At 34.6% G+C, this 26666-nt stretch overlaps 1 long non-coding RNA gene across 1 annotated transcript; it reads right to left on the bottom strand.

The window, feature by feature from the left end:
• Positions 1-3941: 3941 nt before the first annotated feature.
• On the bottom strand, positions 3942-25546 carry LOC126958109 (uncharacterized). The gene is made up of 4 exons (XR_007727105.1): positions 25390-25546; positions 11680-11791; positions 7854-7980; positions 3942-4017 (listed from the first exon to the last, which is right to left on the bottom strand). It is a non-coding gene; the product is annotated as an uncharacterized LOC126958109 (long non-coding RNA).
• Between the last annotated feature and the right edge of the window lie 1120 nt (positions 25547-26666).

Raw genomic sequence — 26666 nt, 5'->3', positions numbered from 1 at the left:
TTTTTGAGACGGAGTCTCGCTCTGTCACCCGGGCCGGATTGCAGTGACCGGATCTCAGCTCACTGCAAGCTCCGCCTCCCGGGTTCACGCCATTCTCCTGCCTCAGCCTCCCGAGTAGCTGGGACTATAGGCGCCCGCCACCTCGCCCGGCTAGTTTTTTGTATTTTTTAAGTAGAGACGGGGTTTCACCGTGTTAGCCAGGATGGTCTCGATCTCCTGACCTCGTGATCCGCCCGTCTCGGCCTCCCAAAGTGCTGGGATTACAGGCGTGAGTCACCGCGCCCGGCCCACCTTATCTGATTAACTTCATCCACTGTCCAAATTGATAACCTATGGATGGATGAGCCGGGGATTTAGGCAGTTTGCATATTCCCTCTGACATCCTATTAGTCTGCGAATAGTCGTGGTCAGGCTAATAACTCACTCGCAGCCACACTGTTCATAATAGCCCACAGATATTTACAGAAGTAGATTTTAAGAAGAGGTGTTTTTTTTTTTTACCTTATTTTCCAAAAATTTAGGAAAAGTAATGTGCTTACTTTACAGTGATTCAGAAATGAAATATATATTTTACACAACTGCACTTATTTCATTTAAGTATTTTCTTTCAACAAATTGAAATTTTTAATTTAAATTTTAATTTTACTAATTGTTAATTTTTAATTTTACTAATATATATTAATTGTTTGGGTCTGACACGGTATTGGATGCAAGGAATAAGACTATGAAAAAGTTGTGGTCTCTTTCCTTGAGAAACTAACAGACATTAATGTATAAAAATTAGAACCAAAATTATAAATAGAAAACAATCAAACAGGGAAATGTCATTATCAAGTGAGGAGAATGGACTAGGCAGAATAATATCTGAAAAAAATAAAGAAGTTTCAAAAAGTCTGACTTCATCAAATGTTGAGATATTTTTCTAGCAAGGGCTACTGGTACTTGAGAGGGAGTCACAAAAAGTGGTAATTAGTGCAGTTGAGACTGGATTATAAATGGTTTTGGATGCCGTGACCATGAACTTAAACCTCATTAGAAAAAAAAAAAAAAAAAAGAGGGAATATCTCAGATTTTAAGCAGACAGTGATATGATTCACTTTGCATTTTTGAGCAGTAGCCCAAGCAATGAACACTTTGTAGGCTGAGAGTTAGAGTATACGATAATTATGGGAAGATGGCCCAATAAGTGCATTTTATCTCTAGAGGATATACTCGTATTATTCCCCCACTCATCCCCAAGTACTCATTAACATGTTTCTTCTAAAAATGTGCAGTTTGAAATCTATTCATGGCTTACAGACATATTTGAATCCTAAACATTTACTAAACCACCAAGCTCAAATGTGAGTTTCATTTCTCTGTTGTTTTATTATAAAATGGCTCATTTTCACTGCTACTTATTAATTTGATAATTTTGCATTAGTTTTTAAAATGCTCAATCAATAATTAGGTCCTTGTGTTTGTTGAACCAAACAATTTTACTCTGGGGATGGCAAGAAAAAAGTTAGAGAGTTGTAGCTCTCTAGTAAATGATTTTATTTCTTTCCCTCTAATTTAATCTTCCATTGCGATAAACAAAGGACTGGGTGCAGTGGCTCACGCCTGTAATCTCAGCATTTTGGGAGGCTGAAATGGGTAGATCACTTGAGTTCAGGAGTTTGATACCAGCCTGGCCAACATGGTGAAACCCTGTCTCTTCTAAAATCACAAAAAATAGCCAGGCACGCTGGTGGGCACCTTCAATCCCAGCTACTTGGGAGGTTGAGGCAGGAGAATCACTTAAACCCAAGAGGTGGAAGCTCCAATGAGCCAAGATCAAGCCACTGCACTCCAGCCTAGGCGACAGAGTGAGACTCCATCTCAAAAATAAATAAATAAAAAATTTAAAAAAGGAAAAAGAGAGAAACAGAGAAAAGAAAGGAAAGGAAAGTAGAGAAGTAGAGGAGCCTGGAGAGGAGGGGAGAGGAGAGGAGAGGAAGGTACAAAAGAAAGAGCAAAGAGATCAATGACTCAACTTTAACAAACAAATCTTAAACGTGTAAAATCTGATTATGTGTACTGAAGTAGCAAAATTGAGATATGTTGTTTCCTTAAATAGGTTGATTTTTGTCTAAAAGCCCTGGACAAATTTTCTTTGTTACAAGTAAATTTTGCCAGATATCTTAAATGTATTTTTTTCTTTTAGAAAGAATGTGTAACTTCCTTTTCCTTTTGTGCATGCCTTCACTCCATCCTCTTCATTTCAGCTCTAGCTAGCCTGTCATTAATATTGAGACCATAATTAAGATTGAGAATAATTTTGAATAAAGAAAAAAGTCATCAATAAAAACAAATAAATATATATTTTATAGGCATTTTTCCAGGAACCGCTAGTGCTGTTTGTATTGCTGTTCAATACATCAGCATTATTTGATGATAAAGACACCAAATAATATTTTGTGCCACAAAATATTGAAAATTTACTTCCATAATTATTATGTTTTTATTAATGTAAGTTTATTTTAGAAATGTTGGCAAACACAAAATATAACAACAATATGAATGATCTATTCTTCCCTTTCTGGAAACATCTTTTGTATATGACATTCCAATCTTGATTTTATATGTTTATATATCTTGCAAAGTAAAATTTTATTTCACTTACCAATAGCACATACATTTTATCATATTATCAAAACAACTGTTTTAAAGCGTCTGTTTCATGGGTACAAATTATTCTATAAAAATGGATGCTGTCAAATGAAAAACTATAGCACTTTTGTGAACCTGGGCTCTGGAGACAGATTGCCTGAGCTTTAATCAAGACCTCACCACTATTGACATGTGAACTTGAGAAAATTCCTTAACTTCTCACAGCCTCAATTTCCACATACAATAAACAAATATAAAAACCAATTTATCTGTTTCATAGTGTTGCATAATTAGATGATTTTATATATGTAGAAGAATGGCCAAGAAACATACAAAAAATGCTCAAAATCACTAATAATCATGGAAATGCAAGACAAAACCACAATGCAATAATATGTTACTCCTGAAAGAATGGCCATAATCAAAAAATCAAAAAATCAAAAATTAATAGATGTTGGCATGGATGCAGTGAACAGGGAACAGTTACACCCTGCTGGTGGGAATGTAAACTAGTACCACAACTGTGGAAAAATAGTGTGAGGATTCCTTAATGAATTAAAAGTAGAACTACCACTTGATACAGCAATTGCAAACATGTGGAACCCAAATGCCCATCAATCAACAAGTGGATAAATAAATTGTGATATATATATATATGACAGAATACGATTCAGCTATAAAAAGCAATGAACTAATGGCATTCTCAGCAACCTGGATGGAAGTGAAGACTATTATTCTAAGTGAAGTAGCTCGGGAATGAAAAACCAAACATTATATCTTCTCACTCATAAGTGGGAGCTAACCTATGAGAATATAAAGCCATAAGAATGACACAATGGACTTTGTGAACTCGCGGGAAAGGGTGGGAGGGTGGTGAGGAATAAAAGACTACAAATTGGGTTCAGTGTATACTGCTCAGGTGATGGGTGCTCTAAAATCTCACAAATCACCACTAAAGAACTTACTCGTGTAACCAAATATCACCTGTTCCCCAAAAACCTATGGAAATGAAAAAAATAAAAATATATATTTTAAGGAATTCGTTTGCTTTTCTTTTTTTGGAAAAAAAAAATTGCAAAGGTATGACCAAGATGTAGGGAAAACAGAGCTATTGCAGGAATCCAGACTAAGAGTTGGAGAAATATCAACTTCTAGGCCCAAAGGGTTTGGTTAACATAAATCAGAAAAATAAAAAATAAAATAATGTTAAATAAAGCAGACTGTATTGAGAGACTAGTGACCTTTGGTTAAGGGCACAGCCAGGTTGAGGCATCCTCAAAGTGAAGGAGGCAGGTGAATCCTGTTTCACACTCCTTCCTCCCTAAGACTTCCTGCTGTCACTTAAGGCATGCAAACACACTGATGTAGTGCATACAGGTCAACTTTCTGGGTAGAAAACAAAAGGAGAAGGATGGAGAATGAGGAGAGGAGAGGATGGCAAATGGAAGATATCCTGCACAGGCACGTACAACTTTATGTTGCTCTTGACATTTTTACCCTGGATGTAAACTATAGTAGTAATCAAAACTAGTGATTACTGGACCTAAAGCTATTCATCCTCATGCATGAAACTAACATGAAAAACACACATTCCCAATTCATCAAGAATGGAATAGTAAATATTCTTATTACAGTACACTTTAAGCTAATTGACCTCTCTGTTAACAGGCAAATGTGTTCACTTGTAAAAGAACAAAATGTATTATATTCAGAATCCAAGGAAATGGAATTGCAGGATAGATAAGTGAGCAAGTCAGCAAGGATCAGAGCTCTAAGTCTAAAGCAGCATATAAATTGATACAGATACTAAGAATTTGGCATGAGTTTGTTCTATTAACACCAATCAGAGAGTTGTATAGGATAATAAAATTCTGTGCAACTGATCTTTTTGAGGGAAAGTTGGAAAAGGAAACGTATCTCCTGAAACCTGTGAATCTCACATACTGTATTCAGAAAGGACATATCTTGCATAGTAAGTTTCTTTCATTAAACATAGTTAACCTTATTTATTTTTAAAGTGATTTACTAAGTGTGAATCTTGTAGGGAAGAATGGGATGGTGATAATTATTAAGATGATAATAAAGCCCACCATTCATTAAGACATATTGTCCCTGATTCTGTGATAAGTGATGTACACATGCCGTCAAATTGAGCCTTGAAATAATTTCATTAATATTTCCATTTCACAGGTAAAGAAAATGCTTGTGAGAAAAAGTAAGCCACTCATGATGATGTAGTTATCGGGAGACATAGTTGGGATTTAAGGCAACTGTTTGTTTCCACAACACCAGGATCTCATCCTGTTTGCCCCTTGGTAATGTGTGTATCATATAACCACTTCAAGCTACATGTTTTCTCTCTCCATTGTTTTGTTGTATTTCCAGAGAGGATAGTGCTATTAGAAAAAAGGTATTTCCTCTAAATTCCCTGGAAGACATTTAAACTAAGTAACATCTCCAGCCTATTTATAATATTATAAAGTCATTGACAAAAAATATAGCATCTCTTGCAATGTCTTTTCCTACAGAGTGTATAGGTGCATTGAAGATTTAACTTTTTAAATTTTTATTTATTTATTTATTTGAGACAGAGTTTCACTCTGTTGCCCAGGCTAGAGGGCAGTAGCATGATCTTGGCTCACTGCAACCTCCACCTTCCAGGCTCAAGCTATTCTCATGCTTCAGCCTCCTGACTAGCTGTAACTACAGGCACCCACCACCACACCCAGCTAATTTTTTTGTATTTTCAGTAGAGATTGGGCTTCACCATGTTGCCCGGGCTGATCTTGAACTTCTGATCTCAAGTGATCTGCCCACCTCAGCCTCCCAAAGTGCTGGGATTACAGACATAAACCAACTATTTTACTTCTGATTCACTATATTGCAGTTAGATTTCTTAATCTTTTAAGGAAGAATGAAATGCTTCTAATGACAATCTATGTGGAAAAATGAGTTTCCTATCAATGAGATCTCATTTGTATTCAAGGGCTACAAAATAGTTCATTGAATTTTCATTCAATAGAATATAAATAAAATCTGCCAATTATTTATTTATTTTTTTAATTTCCCCACATTTTATCCTGGTCTCTAGACTATCAATTAAACTACCCTGCATTTTTGTCTTCACGAAGCATGATGGTTGGAATACACGAGTTAAATTATTTGTATTATAGTAGGAAAGCGCAGAAAATTGTTTTAGAATTAAAGAGATTATCCCTTGGTAACATAAGATACTCGCTAGTGGAATGGCAAAAGGGGAAATTTGAGCAAGAGAACAATCCCATCATGTAATTAACTCCCTACACTTAATTTGTAGGTGACCAAACTTACTGTATCTCCTCCCCAACAAAAGAGGGAACAGAAAACCAATCAATGTTAGTACAATGATCCAGCTCAGTCACTTTTGACTTTGGACACATATCTTTCTAGGCCTCAATCTCTTCACCAATACAAAATGATGATAATATATACAGGATTTGATATAATTAGACATAATGAATATATTGACTCATATATCACAGACACACTCACACACACACATATATACCTAGCACAGGGGCTTTTGAGTTCAATGCACTACTTGAGTCTTTCTTTATTTCATCCTTTTTCTTTCTTTCTTCCTTTTTCATTTCTCCCATGCCATTTTCTTAATGTTGTTATGTAACTTCTATAAACAAACAGTGTTGGGTATTCTATGTAATAAAAAATACACATACAATAAAATATATTTATATATGATACATATTTATATGTTTAATATATTTATATTTTATGTATATATAAATACATATAATTTATAAATAAATATATAATATCTATTTATATCTTATATAACATATAATATGTAATATACAATATGATATATATAATATACAATATAATATATAATATAATATAAAATGTATATTATATTATATATAATACAATATATAAGATATAATATATAAGATAACATATTATATCATCTTATAAGATATAATATATAAGATGATATATAATATATGATATATAATATGATATATAATATATAATATTTATTTAATAATATATAAAATAATACATATACATAAAATATATAACATAATATATAAATGAAATACATATATTTAGATATAATATATCTATTATATATAGATATAATATCTATTAATCAAATAATCTATGATATATAATATGATATATATATTATATATCTATATATTATATAATATGATATAAAATATATATATATATATTATATATCTATATATTATATAATATGATATAAATATATAATATATAATATATCTATATACATTATATAATATGATATATTATATATTATATATTATATCGAATATATTATATAATATATATTATAAATATGTATTGTATATTATATCTTTATATGTTATATAAGGTATAATATATACTATATTTATATATAGAATATATTCATATATATACACACATAAAAATGTCTACAGGTCTGCCTTCCCTGCAAGGTAGTTATCTATGCTACACCTTTATATACGGCAGTGATGTAAAGCAAATTGTGACTGAATCAGATGCTAATTTGGTGGAATAAAAATGATAGAGTTTCTTATGATGTGGACATTGGAAGCAGGCTCTCTAACTGTGGCATCACCACAGTTCTTGTTTCTCCTCTATCCCACAAGGGTTCCTACACCCAATATGGAGGTTACCTTATGAGGCTCATAACAATTGAAGCATATACTTATTCTGAAAAACTAATAAAATATTAAACATATTTAGCTGTAAAAGCAGTAGTTAGAAATGTAAAGATATATATTCATTCATATATTACACACAAACTCACATATATACATATATAAAACATATATATGTATGCATTGATGATTCATTTATCATTCAAAGCATCCTGTGATGTATTGATGCTAATACAATATGTGTAAATTCAGATATATGTTTTTGATATTACATTTGGTAAATTAATCAAATTTATGTTTTTTTCCAACACATCAATGAGCAATATGTATGCAGTTTTAAAAGAAGATCCTTTTATATTACTGTGGTTACGTATGTACTAGAAAATTCTACAGTTAATGTATCCACAGATCCCTATATGTATTTGTCTTAAATTCTACCTCCTTATAAATTTTTTTCTACCAGTTTAAAGATTTGTAGAGAGAAGTCAAGAATAAGCATATACAAAAACTCCTGTATGCCAATTTTGGCCAGTATGAACAATATCATAGTACCTTTTCGTCTTCTGTCAAAGACTTGCAGAATCTTGCATCTCTTATGGTAATCACAGTGATTTTGCAGATCCAAGACTTTAATGCATTATGACATGTTCATTAATCAGTATCTTCGGGTTGAGTTAAGCTAACCAAATCCACAAGAGATTATTAAATAAACTAGAATTCCATAATATTGTCAAATTTGTCAAATTCTGCCATATATTTCAAAAGCAACATAATACTTTACTAATTGACCAGCATACTTTCCTCTGATAAAACTATTAACTAATACTAATTAGTTAATACACAATGAAATAATTGCTTACTGAGCATCATTTTGGAGCAGAGAGTTAGTTAAATAATCTTGATGGCTAAATTCCAAAAGCCAGATAGGTCCATCTCTACCATTATTTTTCTGGGGCTACTGTAAAAAATTACCACATACTAAGTGGCTTAAAGCAACAGAAACGTATTCTCTGACTTCTCTGGAGGACAGAAGTATGAAATCAAGGTGTTAGCAGTGCCAAGCTACTACTAGAGGCTCTAAAATTATCCCTTGCCTCTTCCAGCTTTTGATGTTTGTCAGTGTTGCTTGTCTCCATGGCTTGTGGCCACATCACTCCCATCTCTGCCTCTCTCTTTACATTCTTTCTTTTCTCTTTCTGTACTCTCCTCTTCGATCTCTTATAAGGATACTCAATCTTGGGTTTAGGGCCCACTTAGGTAATTCATAATTATCTCATTTTGAGATTCATAGCTTAATTACATCTGCAAAGACCTTTTTTTCAAACAAAGTCACATTCACAGGTGCCAGGGATTTAGACATTAATGTTCTTTTTTGAGGTTGTCTTTCAATCAACTATCAACACCATCTGCTTGAGAATGGAAATGCCAATGGTCATATGTCAATCTACTCTGCACTGAGGAGTAAGGAGGATGGACCACAGACAGTATTTTCTCAAGTTCCTTTTTTCTCAGTGTTATACAGAAACTTCCTTTTTCATTAAATAATCTGATGAATTTTAGAGACTGAAAGAAGAGAAGTATGATTACAACACAATATAAAAAAATGTATGGCAGGATATAAATTTGTAGAGATAAACAGAGACTAGATAATGCTGCATCTTGGAAGCCATAGGATAAAAGCATAAATTTTATTCAAAATGAAATGGGACACTTACAAGGGAAAGATAACTACATTTTTACCCATATTTAATTATCACCTCTCCATATATGTGTCCAGTGTGTTTATACATGTCAGTGAGTGTCAAGATTCCAGCACATTTGATTTATATCCTTCATGGATGCAATTCTGGAACTTTACTACGCTAGTTGAGAAGACCTTCCTTGGGGGCCAACACAATGTGGATAGTAGATAAAGTTACAATTTTATTTTCTATGCTTGATAGTTCGGTGTTTCCATTCATCTTTCTAACTGGTTTCAATTGCTAGCTGGTTTTGAGTGCTAACTGGTTGTGTTGAACTGATGAATCAAGGGTCCTTGTGGCAGAGACGGGGGTAGCATTTCTTTGTCAGCATTTCTAATCTTGCTTTGTTTTCCACTTAACTTCTGAACCGTACACATTCTACATTCTGTGTTATGGACTCTAGGATGTACTAAAACACCTTTGCTCTCTCTTTCTCCAACTCCCACTCTATTATATGCACATTTATTGTTGTCTTTAGTGTTAAACCATCATTCTCTCTCCTCTTTCGTTAGCCTTCTCCCAGACCATTACCAGGTCACTACACAATCCATTCTCCTTCTTTCCAACAGCTTTAGAATCCCATGTCATCCTTCAACTAGTCAATGATTAATTAAAACACAGATAAATATCTCACATTTATACCAAGTATTTATTTCTCTGCATGTCTAAATAGTCACATTCTTGAACTTCCCTTTCACTCACCACTTTGCAAAATATACTGATTTCAGTGTTCGTAGAAAATGTTAAGAGTTTATTTTATGTTACTGCTCAATGTTTGCACAGTTGTCTGAATGGGGCCCTCCGTCTGTCCACACAAAGGAACAGACATTCCATATTATGTCAGTAGGTTATTTCCAATGACATATGGATTCAGATGGAATGTGAAAATAAGGCTGTAGAAAGTTTGATCCATATGTGCAAAAAGAAAGAATATTTATGTTAATAGCCATCTTATTGAATTCTGACTATTAGCAGCATATGTTGGTCCTTCTATGGTAAGGTGTCAAAAATTTTGTAGAAAAGAGAAGATACAGCCTATGACATTTTGCAAATTTACAAAACAAAATGAGTTTACATCACCAGAAATAGAAACCATACAGAGAAAATTGAAGAGATCTGGGCCTTTGTCAGGGCCAGTATGCATGGATTATCTACTGCCAAAGAGTTCTGAAGAGTTTTGAGCTACCACAGTGTATTGCAAGTGTGGTGCTGGTGATGTTTGGAGGTTGTTAAAACTTGGCTCCAACATTCCTATTTTTTATCTGTTAAATGGAGATGCTGATGTCTTCCCTTCCCAGGACTACTATGAATATTAAATAAATTTGTATATGCAAAATTTCTGGCATACTGAATAGTTGCTTATATATTAATTCCTTGCCATCTCCCCCTCAACCTGAATGTAGCAAATAGCCTTGGTGCCAATATTACATATTTAGCATCACAAGATTTGTGTTTTGATGACTATTTCAATGTGTCTAAGGAAGCCATAGTTTGTTAGACAAACATATAACAATCCGGGTTGGTAGCTACGCATAAGGCAATTTTAGTAAGAGTTTTTAAATAAAATAGTTAATTCTATAAATAGAACAGCATGCTCAATGAATACATTCAAATTTAACCATAAGATATATTTAGAAACAACTTTTGCAATTTTTAAAAAATTAATTTTAGGGATAGTGCCGTTTAAGCAATCCCGATTTTCTTTTTCTTAATGTCTTTTGAAAAATGAAACGAATAGGCCGGGTGTGGTGGCTCACACCTCTAATCCTAGCGCTTTGAGAGGCCGAGGAGGGCAGATCACCTGAGGTCAGGAGTTCAAGACTATCCCGGCCAACATAGAGAAACCCTCTCTCTACAAAAAATACAAAATTAGCCGGGCGTGGTGGCACATGCCTGTAATCAGGGAGGCTGAGGCAGCAGAATCGCTTGAACCCAGGAGGCAGAGGTTGTGGTTAACGAAGATCGCGCCATTGCACTCCAGCCTGGGCAACAAGAGCGAAACTCCTTCTCAAAAAAAAAAAAAAAAAAAAAGAAAGAAAAAAAGAAACTCAAACACATATCAGAAAAATATAATTATTAGTGTAATATTTCTATAAGCAATGCCAGAGGTTGTTACTATGAAACTTCTAGAAAATATGTGATTAAATATGTGTAATTTGAGATATATGATGATATTTTTATGCATTTATTTTGCATAATTGTTTGCTGTTTCGCATAATACACTGAAATTATAAGGTCATGATACCTAATCAATGTAATTATAAATAAAAGCCAGTGAAAGCCAAATATGCTTTCATCTGATTGATATCTCAGTGAAGTTTTATGCTATTGATTACAACCCCACCTCCACTTAGTGAAACGTCTTATCTATAGCCTTTCATGCCTCTTCATATTCGTGCTTTTCTCTTTCCTTGCTGAAGAATCCTTCAAGCCTTTTTTATTTTAAGGCTCCTGTTTCTTCACTGTATCTTTAAATATTATAGTGCTGCTGGTCTCTGTTCTTAATTCTTTTACTTTTATACACTCTGTATAGAAAATTTTGTCCAGTTCTATGATTTCAAAGACCATCCCCAAGTGGATGAATCTTCAATTTAAATCTCTAACACTTATCTCTTTCTTATACTCCAGGTACATACCCAAGTATCCTCTTGATACCTCCACTTAGGGTCTAAAGTTATGTCAAATTTAATACTTCCGAAATATGTTACAAACATTCTTCCCATCGAATCCACTTTCTACCAAGTTTCTCTGTCAAAATAAATGACACAATCTGTTGCTCAGACCAAAAATATATGATTCATTCCTTATTCATATTTATTTCTACCTGTGCTGTATCTAGTTGGTCCTACCTCCAAAAATATCTTAAATCTAATCATGTTCTAAATGATAGGCATATTTCTCCTTACAATAATCTTCTAAGTGTTTCTCTTATCCCCACTTTTGCATCTGGCATTTTCTACTACCAGAGTTCATTATCCACACAGAAGCAGGAACAATATTTCTAAAGGCAAATTTAATAATGTAACTCCCCTATTTTCAATGACTTTCTATTCTGCATAGACTAAAATTCAAAATTCTTACCTTAGACATAGAGCTTTACCTGCCCTACATACCTCTATCTTCTAGACATATTGGTTATCTTTTTATTGCATCGTTTTTACCTATATATCTCATGGCTTTTTCTCTTTATTCCTTTTTTTTTTTTTAAGGCTTGTTCATAGCAAGGAATATAATAGCCATCCAAATTAACTACTATTATCATCTAGCATCTTTGCATTTTGCTTCAATATTTCTTGAGAAACAATCACTTTATTAACTAGCAAAACACAATACACACTTTTTGTAAAGACATTAAATAATGCAAAATAATAAATGTAAAAATAATGCACTTAATTCCAGAAATTACTATTGTTAGATTGTGTTAACATTTTTTAGACATATCTCTATATTTATATACAGGTAGAAGGACAAATAGTTAGAAAAAATAGACAAGTGGAACAAACATTGTATATAAATACCTTCAAATGAGTCTATATTATAAATACAATTTTAATAACAATAATTAGTTTGATTTCACTATAAAAGACAATAGAAATTGAAGGAAGTTTTGAAGTCTAAATGAATGGTTTGATAACAGACAGATCTGATGCTCCTGAGGCTGGTCTGTTCCTTCCTTGTGGTATCTTACTTAAAAGCGGAATCATCAAACTTGTCTGTGTTTGCTTGGCAGAGATAAGACTCAGCTAACTGACACAAAACCGCCTTTATGACAAGGGTGCTTCCATTTTTCCTAATTGCATAGATGTTCCCTTCACCTTCGACCTTATAAATATGTAAAGCATTACAGACACTGGTACCCTCTACTGGAATATTGCCCTTTCTAAACTTTGAGACAATGAGTTTTGAGGGGAGCACATGTTCGTAGCTAATTCTCTCCAGTGAGTTTGTAGTGGTTCTTAATTCCCTCTTACATCCTGCTTTATATTTCACTGCATGGTCCCGCCATTGAGTGTCATGACCCTTTAATGGTTTCTTTTAAGGTTTTCTAACAAGTACTCTTAAGTTTTTCATGGCTGATAATATCTTCCTGTTGCTGGTTCTTTAACATTCTCCTAGCAGAATGCAATATTCCTGGAAATTAAACATTTTCTCTATAAATCTCTGTAGACCTTATTCTGATTTCTTCTAACTTTAAATATTGCAAAGAAGAAATAAATCTAAAGCTAGCCTGAATTTCTCACCATTCTAGTTCTTATTTCTTTCTCCTATTTTTTGACTAAGATGCACACATGTATTTTGTTGTTGAAGCTCAATAACTTAACTAGCATAAACTTGGTATTGGTGAAGAATCTGCATCAACATTTTCTGATACATAATATGCTCTCTTGATATGATAATTAAAACATTCCGTCCATTCAAATAAATTATATTATATACCCATCTTCAACTTCAGTTTTGTTCAGCTCTCTATTTCATGACACCAATTGTTCCTATACTAGATCATTGTGTATATTTTCAATTCCTAACAGGTTACATTCACATTCTTTAATTTACATATAACTTTAATCTGTGTTTACTACATTTAAGAGTTAACTTTTAGTATTTTAGGTTTTAGACTCATTTATTGTTACCCAACATTTCTAATTTATATACAAGTATTATAATCATACTCTGCCTTCAATTCCTTTGTTTTGTTCTCAGATTTCCCTTTTGATTTAATATTGATGCTTATTATATAGTTTGAGTTCTTGTTTTTTTCAAATTCATATTCTTATGAACTAGTTGTAAAGCATGAAATGATTAAGAGGATTTATCATCTGTTCCTTGAGGTATGTTTCTTCTAAAATGATTCTTTTTGTCTTTTTCTTTCCTTCTTTTTTATATACGCTCCTCCTCTCTTCCTTTTTTCCTTCTTTCCTTTCTTCCTTCTTCCTTCTTTTCTTTCCTCCTTCCTTCTCTCCTTCCTGCTTTCCTTCATTCTTTGCAACATATCAGGCCTCAATCTGCACTACTGAAAAGAAAAACAAACTGACCTCCAACCAGTACAAATAAAGTCATAATCTGTCAATCAAAATATATCAGAATTTTTTTAAATCGTAGAATGAGAGTCTGTTATTTTTGTGTTGCAGCCACTATTGTATGACCAGAAAAAAAAAATGGAGAAATGAACAGGAAAAAAATCAGTTGAAACAATAGTCTTATAAAAGTTTTAATTTTTTTTCTATCTTCATGGAAAGTACTACATATTTTTCCTGGGAAGATTGGTAAAATGATGGATTATTTCTCTAATTCAGGGTTTAACTATTTGGCTTTCATTTATTTCGTTGACAAGGGGCATTAGTGAAAATTGATAGAGTTTTAACTCTTATATTCGACTTCCGTGGAATCTCTTTTTAATGGATCTGTATGCATTGCTAGCTTCCTGGTCATCATCTTTAAGTGTATTTCAGGAGGTTGTGTCCCTTTTCTCAATTGGTTGCTGATGGTGCTTTCTTGTCCCCATTTCTTGTTCCCTGTAGACAACAGGGAAGAAAATAAACCAAATGATTTTCTGTCTTCCAACTCAACGTAGTAGCCTGTCTGAGTAATATTGATATACTCAATATGAGCACGTGTCCGTGTCCTTTGCCACTGTGTAGATTGGCTATTTTCATATGCTAAGAAAGATTACTCATTTACCTATTCCCCAGCCCTGACCTCTTACCTCATCAAATCAGTGCCAGCATGATTTGAGCAAAAAGTACTAAATTTTTCTTAAAAAGTGCTCTAAAACTACTTATTCTTACTTTGTATCTTCTTACTGTTTCTAGCATAGAGCCATGGGCACGAAAAGAAAGTCTGAACTGGAGAAAAGTCCAGCAGGTGTTTAATTTTAAAAAAATCCTATTGAATAAAAGCCTCCACCACTGGTTGATATTGCTAAATTCTTACCCCTGGACCTGTGTGGAGATTTCATGGACAGGAAAAGTAAGGAGAACATAATTTATAATGTAAGATTTGCCATTGTTCACAGTTTGGTTTGTGCAAAAGATTTTATTGACAGGGATTACTTATTGTTATCAAGAGACTTGACCTCCCTTGCCGTTTGTCCTGATTCCATTTTTCTCTAGGGAAAATAAAATGTATGAATGGATAATACAGATGTATGAATTGCATAATGAATGCAAAGTCAAATATGGACATGTTAATGGCTTCAAATGCCACACACATTTATTGACATTCAGTGACTACTTTAACAGATAAGCAGATTGCCTATGTTCATTGTCCTCTATCTATAGATTGTTAAATACTGGATATTTTCAATTCATTGAACAGGATACACAAATTTCTCATAAAAGCATTTTGTGACTGAGCGTAGTGGCGCATGCCTATAATCCCAGCACTTTGGGAGGCCCAGGCAGGTGGATCACCTGAGGTCAGGAGTTCGAGACCAGCCTGGCTGACACAGTGAAACCCTGTCTCTACTAAAAATACAGAAAATTGGCCGGGCATGCTGGTGCGGACCTGTAATCCCAGCTACTCGGGAGGCTGAGGCAGGACAATCACCTGAACCCAGGAGGCAGAGGTTGCAGTGAGCCAAAATCATGCCACTGCATTAAAGCCTGGGCGACAGAGCAAGACTACGTCTCAAAATAAAATAAATGAGCATCTTGTAACCTACTATGCAGAATTCCTTAAAATGTGGCTACTTGGGCAAACAGCTCTTAACTAGCTGCTGGAGTTTTTAGAGTGAAAAATCACAATGATTACTATTAGTATCTACAACTTCCAATTCACCTACTGGATACATCGACTAGTATTCAAAGACTGTGAAGGTCTATTTGATGATAATTGACAGATTTTCCTGCTCATAATTATAATAAGATCATGAAAATATTGCATTGATCATGACCTCCAAGAAGAAAAGAGAACCTAAGATTTTCCTGGAAGTACTATATTAAGAAGGTTATTCTTCTTAAGTATTTACATCATATTTTATCAAGAAGACTTGCCCATCTTGATTATACTTTTTCCTGCTGTCTCTTTCTTCAAATTCTGGATCTTATCTTCTATCATATCCTCCTTATTTACAAATTACTACATAAGTGCTTGACTTTTAAAATTAAGACCACTTAAGTTCAATGTGTATTTTTAGTCAGACTTTAGCGTCATTCCATGTCTACTTAGGTTTTCTCTCTCCTCATTTTCTCTGTTTATTAATATTTAAGGCCAATCAACAGCACAAATTAATGGGAAATTCCTCTGTTGGCATTATTCGGCCCTTTGTTTTAATTTGGTTAGTATTAAATTATTTTAGTAGCAAAGTTATCATTCAGTAGGGATTAAAGAGTTTAAGTGCTTCAAGTTTTATACTTCATCTAGATAAAAATTTATTGCTCTCTTTGGGAGGCTGAGGCCGGCAAATCACAAGGTCAGGAGTTGGAGATACCAGCCTGACAAACATGGTGAAACCCCATCTCTACTAAAAATACACAAATTAGCTGGGCATGGTGGCGAGCTCCTGTAGTCCCAGCTACTTGGGAGGCTGAGGCTGGAGAATCACTTGAACCTAGCAGGTGGAGGTTGCAGTAAGCCAAGATCATGCCACTGCACTCCAGCCCAGGTGACAGTGCAAGACTCCATCTCAAAAAAAAAAAAAAATGGTTTTTTGTTTAAAATTTTTTACATACTTGAAAGAAACGAATTCATCTGAAAAGCCAAAAAAATTCATCTAACTTTATTTATCACCTATCATTCTAGGGCAACACAATGCAGTTGAACAGATGTGGTGTATAAAACAATAAATACCTACACTTTTAGACACATTTTTTGTGAGAAGTTGTGTTAGGTCATTCTTGCATTGCTATAAAGAAATACCTGACATGATGAGTACATTATAAGAAAAAGAGGTTTAATTGTTTCATGGTTCCACAGCCGGTGTAAGCATGTCACCAACATGTGGTCAGCTTCTGGGGAGGCCTCAGGGAGATTTTTCTCATGGTGGAAGGCAGGTCACATGGCGAGAGCAGGAACAAGGGAGTGTGGGGGATGTGCCGCACACTTTTAAACAACCAGATCTCAAGGGAATTTACGCACTATCTTTAGGACAGTACCAAGCCACAAGAAATCCACCCCTGTAATCTAAACACTTCCCACTAGGTCCTACCTCCAACATTGGGAATTACATTTCAAACTGAGATTTAAGCTGCACAAATATCCAAGCTACATCAGAAGGCATTACAATTGCAGATTTTAAAGCTCACATAATAATTTAATTGCCAGGTAGTGTCTGAGATTAGATTTCTAGAAAGATCTTAACTACAAGATTTTGCTAAGTTAATGGGGCATTCTATCTAAACTCAATGTTGCTATTGAAATTTAATAAAAATCAATAATTAAAAGCCGAGGTGCCAGAAAATCTACCACCACTTAGCAAAATTTAATAATTCTATACTTTTGGTATTCCAATGAATAAACCTCCTTGAATTAGACTGACAGGACTTCCTACCATTATGTTTTGCCTTCAGGGAATACTAATTCAGTGAAACTCCATTTTACTGATTATTATTTAGTTTGCAATATTCTGGACATATTCTTCCTTCTTTCCTCTGATCCTTTGGAAAACTATTCATGCATATCAGTCTTACCTCTACCACAAGAGCAGTAGTTAAAGAGGATCGTTGACTTTGCTTTTCTTTTACTTTTCATGTTCATATTCAGTGATCTTTAATAATAAAGAAGCTACTTTTTTATAGTAGGTAAAAGAGGTGTTTATTCCTATGCCTAGTCTTTTTCTTTTATTTGTTTTCCTGTCATAAAAATTAATATACACACAAACTCTAACTCCATATTTCACCCATTCACCATGTGTTTTGGAGAAATTGTTTTGGAGACTTGATTATAAAACACTAACACAGTATCAAAAAGTTCCATACTGCAGAAGATGCTCTGAAGCAGCTTTAATTTAATTAGCAATTATTTAAGAAGAACATCTTTTGATGTACAAATGCTGCTCCCAGAAATTCGTGTGCTAAATCTGCAATCAGAAGCACAGGAGCACCTTTGTAACTCCTACATTAAAAAAAGAATCAGAAGAAGAAAAGAAAATGAAAAAGCCTACACAAAATCAGACATCATAACATTTCTTAAATTGAAAATTAAAACTATGCTTTTCCATAAATAGATTAAATAAAACAAGCCCAAATATTACAGCTGTTTAGGGCTTCAAAGAAAACTTATAATACGTGATGAAAATAGCAATGACTCACATTTGTTTCATTCCTTATGGTTTGTAAAATTCTTTAAAGGAAACTTTATAACATATGCTTGGAATGACTCCATGAGATAAGCATTATTAAATTCCAAGTTAATAAATGTTGGAATTAAGATTAAGGCAGGTCAAGCAGTCTAAGTTCACAGAGGCAATCAAGCATGATAGCTTGACCTGCTGCATACCAATACTCAGTTTTTCCAGAAACTGAAAGTTACTTATCGAATTGATAGTTTCTATAAACATGAACTAGCTCTAGAACTCCAAACCGCTTTCACTTGTGAGTAAATATTACTATATCATCTTCTATTGATCCCTTAAATGACCCTGGTCACTGTAATAGTCAAAATTTTAGATGCCCTTCATGATTCCTGGTCTTTGAGGTACACAGTCTTCATGCTACGATTTTTGGCAAAAGAAAGATTATCTCGCTTCAGTCTGACCAAATCAGGAGGGCTCTTTAAACGTAGAGAGTTTTCTCTGGCTGGTTGTAGAGGAAGAAGTCAGAGAAACATACTTCTGCTGGCCTAGAAGAAAGTAAATAAACATGCACGTTGTGAACTGTCTATGGATCCCATGTAGTAAGAAATTATGGGTGGCCTCAGGGAACTGAGAGTGGTCTCTGACAACTAACAAGAAAACAGGGACCTCAGTCATATGGATGCAAGGAGATGAATTCTAACAACCAGTGAGCTTGGCAGGGGGCTCCGAGTCTCACGTTACAGCTGGTTTATATCTTGATTACAACCTTGTGAGGCTCCGAGTCAACTCATATACAGACTTCAAATGTACAGACAATCTGGTCAACTCATATTCAGACTTTTAAGGTACAGAAACTTTGAGATAATAAATCTAGGTTGTTTTAGGCTGTTAAATTCCTGGTGATTTGTTATTAATGGAAACAAATACTCATCTTACTTACTTGATGACAATAGTATACACATCAAAAGTAGCCTCCCTTCCAGGTGATAATAAGATTCAATGGGGAGATAAAAAGGCAGAATTTTAAAAATATCACACTGGACAGAGAAAATATTCGATTAGAGATTGTAAGTCTATTTTTTTTTCACAGTTTTACTGTCATAGACCATCTTTGTAAAGACATATTTCTGAAATTACACAAAGATTTCAAAGTATCTTTCTTAACAAGTACTTCAGCATTGATCTGAAGCATCACCTACTCTTTCTGGTTGCAAATTCCCCACAGTATTTTTATCCTATTTTTTCTTTTCTCTGGACATTCCTGTAATGCTTTTCTCCTTAGTAAATAGTGATAATTGGATAGCTTAGTTTACTTTCTCAGTACCTTGTGATTCATTCAAAGGACTACTCGAGGCTTGAATAATTGCTTTGTGGTTCAGGCATACAAGTTGCTTTAGCTGTTTCTCATATGTGAAATAACCATTCAACGTTCTATCATGTGTAAACAAATGAGAGTGTAAATGGTATCAGCCTGTAATACCGCCGAGAAAAAAACGCATAGGATCAATACTTTCTCAAACAAAAGTTATTCTGTGAATTTTAATACTGAGGTTATACAGGATGCTAAATGCTATGGGAAATACATCTTGGACCTCAAATAATTTAAAGCCAGATGCACAAATATCCAAACCACATCAGAAGGCATTGCAATTGCAGATTTTAAAGCTCACATAATAATTTAATTGCCAGGTAGTGTCTGAGATTAGATTTCTAGAAAGAGCTTAACGACAAGGTTTTGCCAAATTAACGGGGCAAAAGACTTTTGTAGAGATTTTGTCCACAGAAAATAATGCAAACTTTTGTTATATTCACCTAGATTTGATAAAATATATGGAATTGCAGCTAGGTTTCAACTGTTGGGCAAACTCTGCCTCATTGGTATGGAAACTGATCCGTTGGTATGGAAACTGAGGAGGCTCCGGTGAGAGGATTCCTAAAGCAAAATCTGTCAATGTGAGAATACAGTGATTGCCTGATAATACTTGCAAAGGTCACAGAAATTGACGGTATCCCCATGAATTAACTACAACTGTGACAACCCTGAAATAACTACAACTGCCACCCACAAAGTGAATTGAAAATATGAATCAATTATGTTAAAGATTTTAAGAAACAAAAACATGTAATTGAGGAAATAATTCTCATTTCTTAGCTTTATGTTCTTCAATTATTATAAAGATTGATCTCAGGCAATGGATACTTGTTCTTTCTTATACAAGTATTAACAAATATAAAGATTTCCTGTTATAGTTTATGCTAAGATTTATTCAGACATTTGAGTAAATTATAATTTCCAAAATATCTTCCCATCTTAAAGCTGATATTTTTCCTAACTGGGTAACTCTCTAAATCTTGTAATCTCTTACTCAAATTATTCATCTTTACCTTAAAATGATTGATTAATACAACAATGTCTGGGGATGTACATACAAAAGTTATTGCATGGGGAATCAAAACATTATTATTATTATTATTATTATTATTATTTTTGAGATAGAGTCTCACTTTGTTGCCCAGGCTGGAGTGCAGTGGTGCGATCTTGGCTCACTGCAAACTCTGCCTTCCATGTTTAAGTGATTCACCTGCCTTAGCCTCTGAAGTAGCTGGGATTACAGGCATGTGCCACCACGCCCAGCTGATTTTTGTATTTTTAGAAGAGACAGGGTTTAATCATGTTGGCCATGCTGGTCTTGAACTCCTAACCTGCGATGATTTACCCGCCTTGGCCTCCCACAGTGCTGGGATTACAAGCATGCGCCAGGGCACCCAGCCCAAAACATTATTATTAATCCATCATTATGTGCAGCTTTTTTCTCCACTTCTACTCTGTGCACTTAGAAATTGTACAGGAACATCAAATGACAGCAGTTACTTTCCTTTTCTACATCTCAGAATAAGACCAAATTCAACACTATTTGTTTTTCCCTATGCATAGGATAAGAGTGGGAGTTCTGTGCTAATTTAATGGGTATCTAGGTCATGAAATTCTTTTTAACACCCTCACATTTCATAAGGAAAATAGAAAATGGAGATTAATTATGCTATACTTCTCAAAAGACAACTGATGGAACCTGTAGGCAAACAATAGCATCTGCAGACCTGGAAGGTCCATGTCTCACCGCTTTTTACTCCCCAGTAGTCAACATCATTAGCACCATAATAGCATTTGGGAGATAAGGTCTATACCAGAGATGTCGCTTTTGTTTAGTTTGAGTTTGCCCCAAAACAACAAATTTAATTGAAGACATAAGTAGCAGAAAATGCTAACTTTTTCCCACTTCTAAAGTATAGAACCCTCTGTCATCTTTTTCTGATTTCAATGACATTTTATAAAAGTAAATGAAAAGGCAGCTGAGCATGCCTGAACACAGTTATGAAACGTGGCCAAGGTGTCTATGGTTTGGATCCATAATGTGAGGTTCTATAACATTATATTTCCAAGATGAACATATGAACCTAAAAGATTTCAGCATAAATACATCTGTAACCTGCATAGCCAGAGAGGTGGCTCATTATATCACACACAGAGAGCCTGTGTATAAACAGAGGTACAGATGCTTATCTACTATAATTTGATGGTGCACAGGAAGGTCCTTTTCTAGAAAATATCAGCCTGTCTGATTATCAATCCACCATTGTTGTCATTAGATCATAAATTCAATTTAAACCTCAATTTTTTTGCTTTTGCATAACTTTGTATCTAATTAGAATTCTATCGATGATAATTTTAGAAGTATCTCTACAACTACTTAGAATTCTATCGATGATAATTTTAGAAGTATCTCCACAACTAATCTGCTTCACCTCCTCTCTGTTTTCGTCCAAGCATTGAGTTATCTCTGACATGGATTCTTCTCAAGCTCCCTAACTGATATCATCATGTTAAGTACAATAGTTAATATTTATTAAGCACTTATTATATGCCAAGCTCTGTGCTAAGTTATTTAGATGCGTTAAATCGTTTAATCCTCAAAGCAATCCCATGAGATACGCAATATTTTTACTTCCATTTTCAAATGAAGAAACTGTGAAGGTAACACTACCCATTAAATGATGGAGCTGAGCTCTGAACTAGTCTCTTCATCACTTCAGTTCATCTGTACTAAGGGTCACAATCTTAGAAGTCTTTAGGGGCCAGCAGGTAACGGAAGTGCCTAACGATGCAAGCATTTCCTAAAGGGCTTATGTTGTGCTCAATCAGAGTCACTGTCTAGTCACATTATCTTCTCTTTTTCATTTTTTATTTTTATTTCTATAGGTTATTGGCGAACAAATGGTGTTTGGTTACATGAGTAAGTCCTTTAGTGGTGATTTGTGAGATTTTGGTGCCTCCATCACCCGAGAGTATACACTGCACCCAATTTGTAGTCTTTTATCCCTCACCCTCTTCCCACCCTTTTCCCCCTTAGTCCCCAAAGTCCATTGTGTCATTTTTATGGCTTTGCATCCTCATAATTTAGCTCCCACTTATGAGTGAGAACATACGATGTTTGGTTTTTCCATTCCAGAGTTACTTCACTTAGAATAATAGTTTCCAGTCTTGTCCAAGTCTCCGCAAATGCCATTAATTCATTCCTTTTTATGACTGAGTAGTATTCCATTGTATATATTTACCATAGTTTCTTTATCCACTTGTTGATTGATTGGCATTTGGGCTGGTTCCACAATTTTGCAATTGCGAATTGTGTTGCCATAAACGTGCGTGTGCAAGTATCTTTTTCATATAGTGACTTCTTTTCCTCTGTGTAGCTACCCAGTAGTGGGAATGTTGGATCAAATACTAGTTCTACTTTTAGTTCTTTAAGGAATCTCCACACTTTTTTCCATAGCATTTGCACTAGTTTACACTCCCACTGGAAGTGCAGAAGTCTTCCCTGTTCACTGCATCCACACCAACATCTATTATTTCATGATTTTTTGATTATGGCCGTTCTTGTAGGAGTAAGGTGGTATTGCATTGTGGTTCTGATTTGCATTTCCCTGATTATTAGTGATGTTGAGTTCATTATAGATTCTAGATATACGTTTTTTGTCAGATGTATAGATTGTGAAGATTTTCTCCCACTCTGTGGGTTGTCTGTTTTACTTTGCTGACTGCTCCTTTTACCATAAGAAAGCTCTTTGCTTTAATTAAGTCCCAACTGTTTATCTTTGTTTTTATTGCGTTTGATTTTGTCTAAGCCAATGTCTAGAAGGGTCAAGAGATGAAAATCCAGTTTCATTCTCTTACATGTGGGTTGCCAATTATCCCAGCACCATTTGTTGAAAAGTGTCCTTTCCCCACTTTATGTTTTTGTTTGCTTTGTCAAAGATGAGTTGGCTGTAAGTATTTGGGTTTGTTTCTCGGTTCTCTATTTTGTTCCATTGGCCTATGTGCCTATTTTTATACCAGTACCATGCTGTTTTGGTGACTATGGCCTTATAGTATAGCTTGAGAGCAGGTAATGTGATGCTTTCGGATTTGTTTTTTGTTTGTTTGTTTGTTTTTGCTTAGTCTTGCTTTGGCTATGTGGGCTCTTTTTTGGTTCCACATTAATTTTAGGATTTTTTTTTCTAATTCTGTGAAGAATGATGGTGGTATTTTTATGGGAATTGCGTTGAATTTGTAAATTGCTTTTGGCACTATTGTAATTTTCACAATATTGACTCTATCCATCCGTGAGCATGAGATGTGTTTCCATTTGTTTGTGTCATCTATGATTTCTTTCAGAAGTGTTTTATAGCTTTCCTTGCAGAGGTCTTTCACCTCCTTGGTTATGTATATTCCTAAGTATTTTATTTGAGTTAAGTTTTGATTTGATTCTTAGCTTGCTCACTGTTGGTATATAGAAGAGCTACTGATTTCTGTACATTAATTTTGTATCTGGAAATTTTGTTGAATTCTTTTATCAGTTCTAGGAACTTTCTGGAGGACTCTTTAGGGTGTTCTAGATAAACAATCATATTATCAGCAAACAGCGACAGTTTACTTCCTCTTTACCCATTTGGATGCCCTTTATTTCTTTCTCTTGTCTCATTGCTCTGGCTAGGACTTCCAGCATATGTTGAAGAGGAGTGGTGAGAGTGGGGAACCCTTGTCTTGTTCCAGTTCTCAGAGGGAATGCTTTCAACTTTTCCCCATTCACATTATCTTTTAAAATGCAGCAATGATCAAACAGAACATGGCCTAATAAAGAATAAGGGCCACTAGTTATCAATTTCTGGCATTTTTCTCTATGCAATAATCAGTGCAATATTGTTAAAACAAATTTGGTTATGTAACTCTTCTGAAACTGTCACTGGGCACTGCACCATATTTGAGATTAAATATACAAGTAATCATCCTGCACAAAAGCTCTCCACAATGTGATCTTACATTATCTCATATCTCTTAACTACCTGGCAAGTCAGCCTGTGGTTCAACTGCAATGACCATCTTAACGTTTTCTGATTAATGTTTTCCTTTAATACTCTGTGTCTCTGCAATTTCTGTTCCCTTGACTTTAAATACCCTTCATTTTGGCCTGAATAATTCCTACTTATTCTTTAAAATGAAAATCATACATCACCAGAACTTTATAACCATTTCTAACTCCTATTAAAAACTCCCTATGAAGTTAACATGAACACAGCCTAATAAATGTTACTTTAGTGGTATAGACAATATCACCAGCCAACTATATAATCAGAGTGGGTGAGTCTGCCCTAAACTGAGAAACTATTGAGGGAGTTATCTAAGGTATTTTAACTGAAGAAGGGTTTGAAGAATAAATAACTATGATTTCCAATTAACCTGATGTGTTGTGTCTCTGTTTACCTATTTAAAAAGAGATTTTTATTTCCCTGGAATTTCCTAAGAACAGTTGATTAAGCTATCATTAGTATGATTACAATCTTCATTTACAGATGGCTATACCATTTCTTTTGTGTCTTTGAGGACTGCTATGTATGTATGCATATATACATATATTTGTTTAATGTTTGTATACAAATTGGGCTGGAAATGAAACTTTTAATATTTTAAAATGTGAAAAACTGCATGATCCTTGTTGTGTGTACTATTATCATATCAGTTTTATGAAGAAAATGGCATACTACCTTTTTCTTACCCACAGAGTTACAACAGAGTACTGACCTGAGCATCTTCATGGAATTTCCAGAGAGCCAACCATTGCTCTCCATAGTATTGGATGTCCCTGGCTTGTAGAACCTTTCTTTTGTTAATGATAATGGCAGGTCAAGTCTCATGAGTTGTTTATTCCTGGGTCAGCCCATGGACGTCTAGTAGTGCTTTCAGCTTGTTTCTACTGAGTCTGTTTATCCCTCTCAGAACCTCCTTGGACAGGCTCCAACACTACCTCACTATGGATCTCTATCACAAATGGCCCTCATGTACTCTAAGTAGAGCTGACAGATATATTCAGGACAAATACTTAAATCTGAAATTTAAATGAGCAAGAAATAATTATTAGTATAACTATATCTCAACTATTATACATTATATTTATCACAAACACATTCATTGTTTATCTGAAATTCAAATTTTACTGGGCACCTATGTTTTTATTGACCAGATTTGATAATACTCAGTCCAATATATGTTAACATAATCTTTTCCCTAACAAGCTGAAAGGATAGTCCTGAAACAGGTATCTCTCTGTTTGCTTCACCATCAACACCTAACCGAACAATCTTTCTTTTTTTTTTTTGTTTGAGACGGCGTCTTGCCCTGTCCCCCAGGCTGGAGTGCAGTGGCGTGATCTCTGCTCACTGCAAGTTCTGCCTCCCAGGTTCACACCATTCTCCTGCCTCAGCCTCCTGAGTAGCTGAGACTACAGGTGCCCGCCACCACGCCAGGCTAATGTTTTTGTATTTTTAGAAGAGACGAGGTTTCACCTTGTTAGCCAGGATGGTCTCGATCTCCTGACCTCGTGATCCACCCGCCTTGGCCTCCCAAAGTGCTGGGATTACAGCAAACAATCCTTCTGAATTAGACTTCCTAGGCAGGAGTCAGACACCAGAAAAACTATTGTACTTCTCTTTTGGACTTGAGGTCAAAAGAGAAGAAAGGGAAAGAAAAACAACTATCTCTTCTATTTGGGAATGTAGGTCTCATAGCACACCTGCATATTTTTTAATTAACCTTAATAACTCCAACAGTATAATAACCCTACTCTAATCTTCATCCTCTAAACTTAATTTCCTTTGATGTGTGGGTGAGGGGTTAAAAGACTTGTAATGGTCTTTGAACACCTTCCTTGTAAACTCAGCATCATGGTCTCTCGCTTCACGTTGGAATGTTGACCCATGGATTGGTACTTTAGATAAAATTTCCTTTAGATATCCTACAACACACACACACACAGCTAACAGTTTTACTGTTTTGAAAAATATATGTTTTATTTTCTTCTA

The sequence above is a fragment of the Macaca thibetana genome, chromosome 7 (genome assembly GCF_024542745.1).
Source record: "Macaca thibetana thibetana isolate TM-01 chromosome 7, ASM2454274v1, whole genome shotgun sequence".
Taxonomy (NCBI): Eukaryota; Metazoa; Chordata; class Mammalia; order Primates; family Cercopithecidae; genus Macaca; species Macaca thibetana.
Note: the sequence above shows the minus strand (reverse complement) of the source record. Positions and strands in the feature narration are given on the sequence as shown.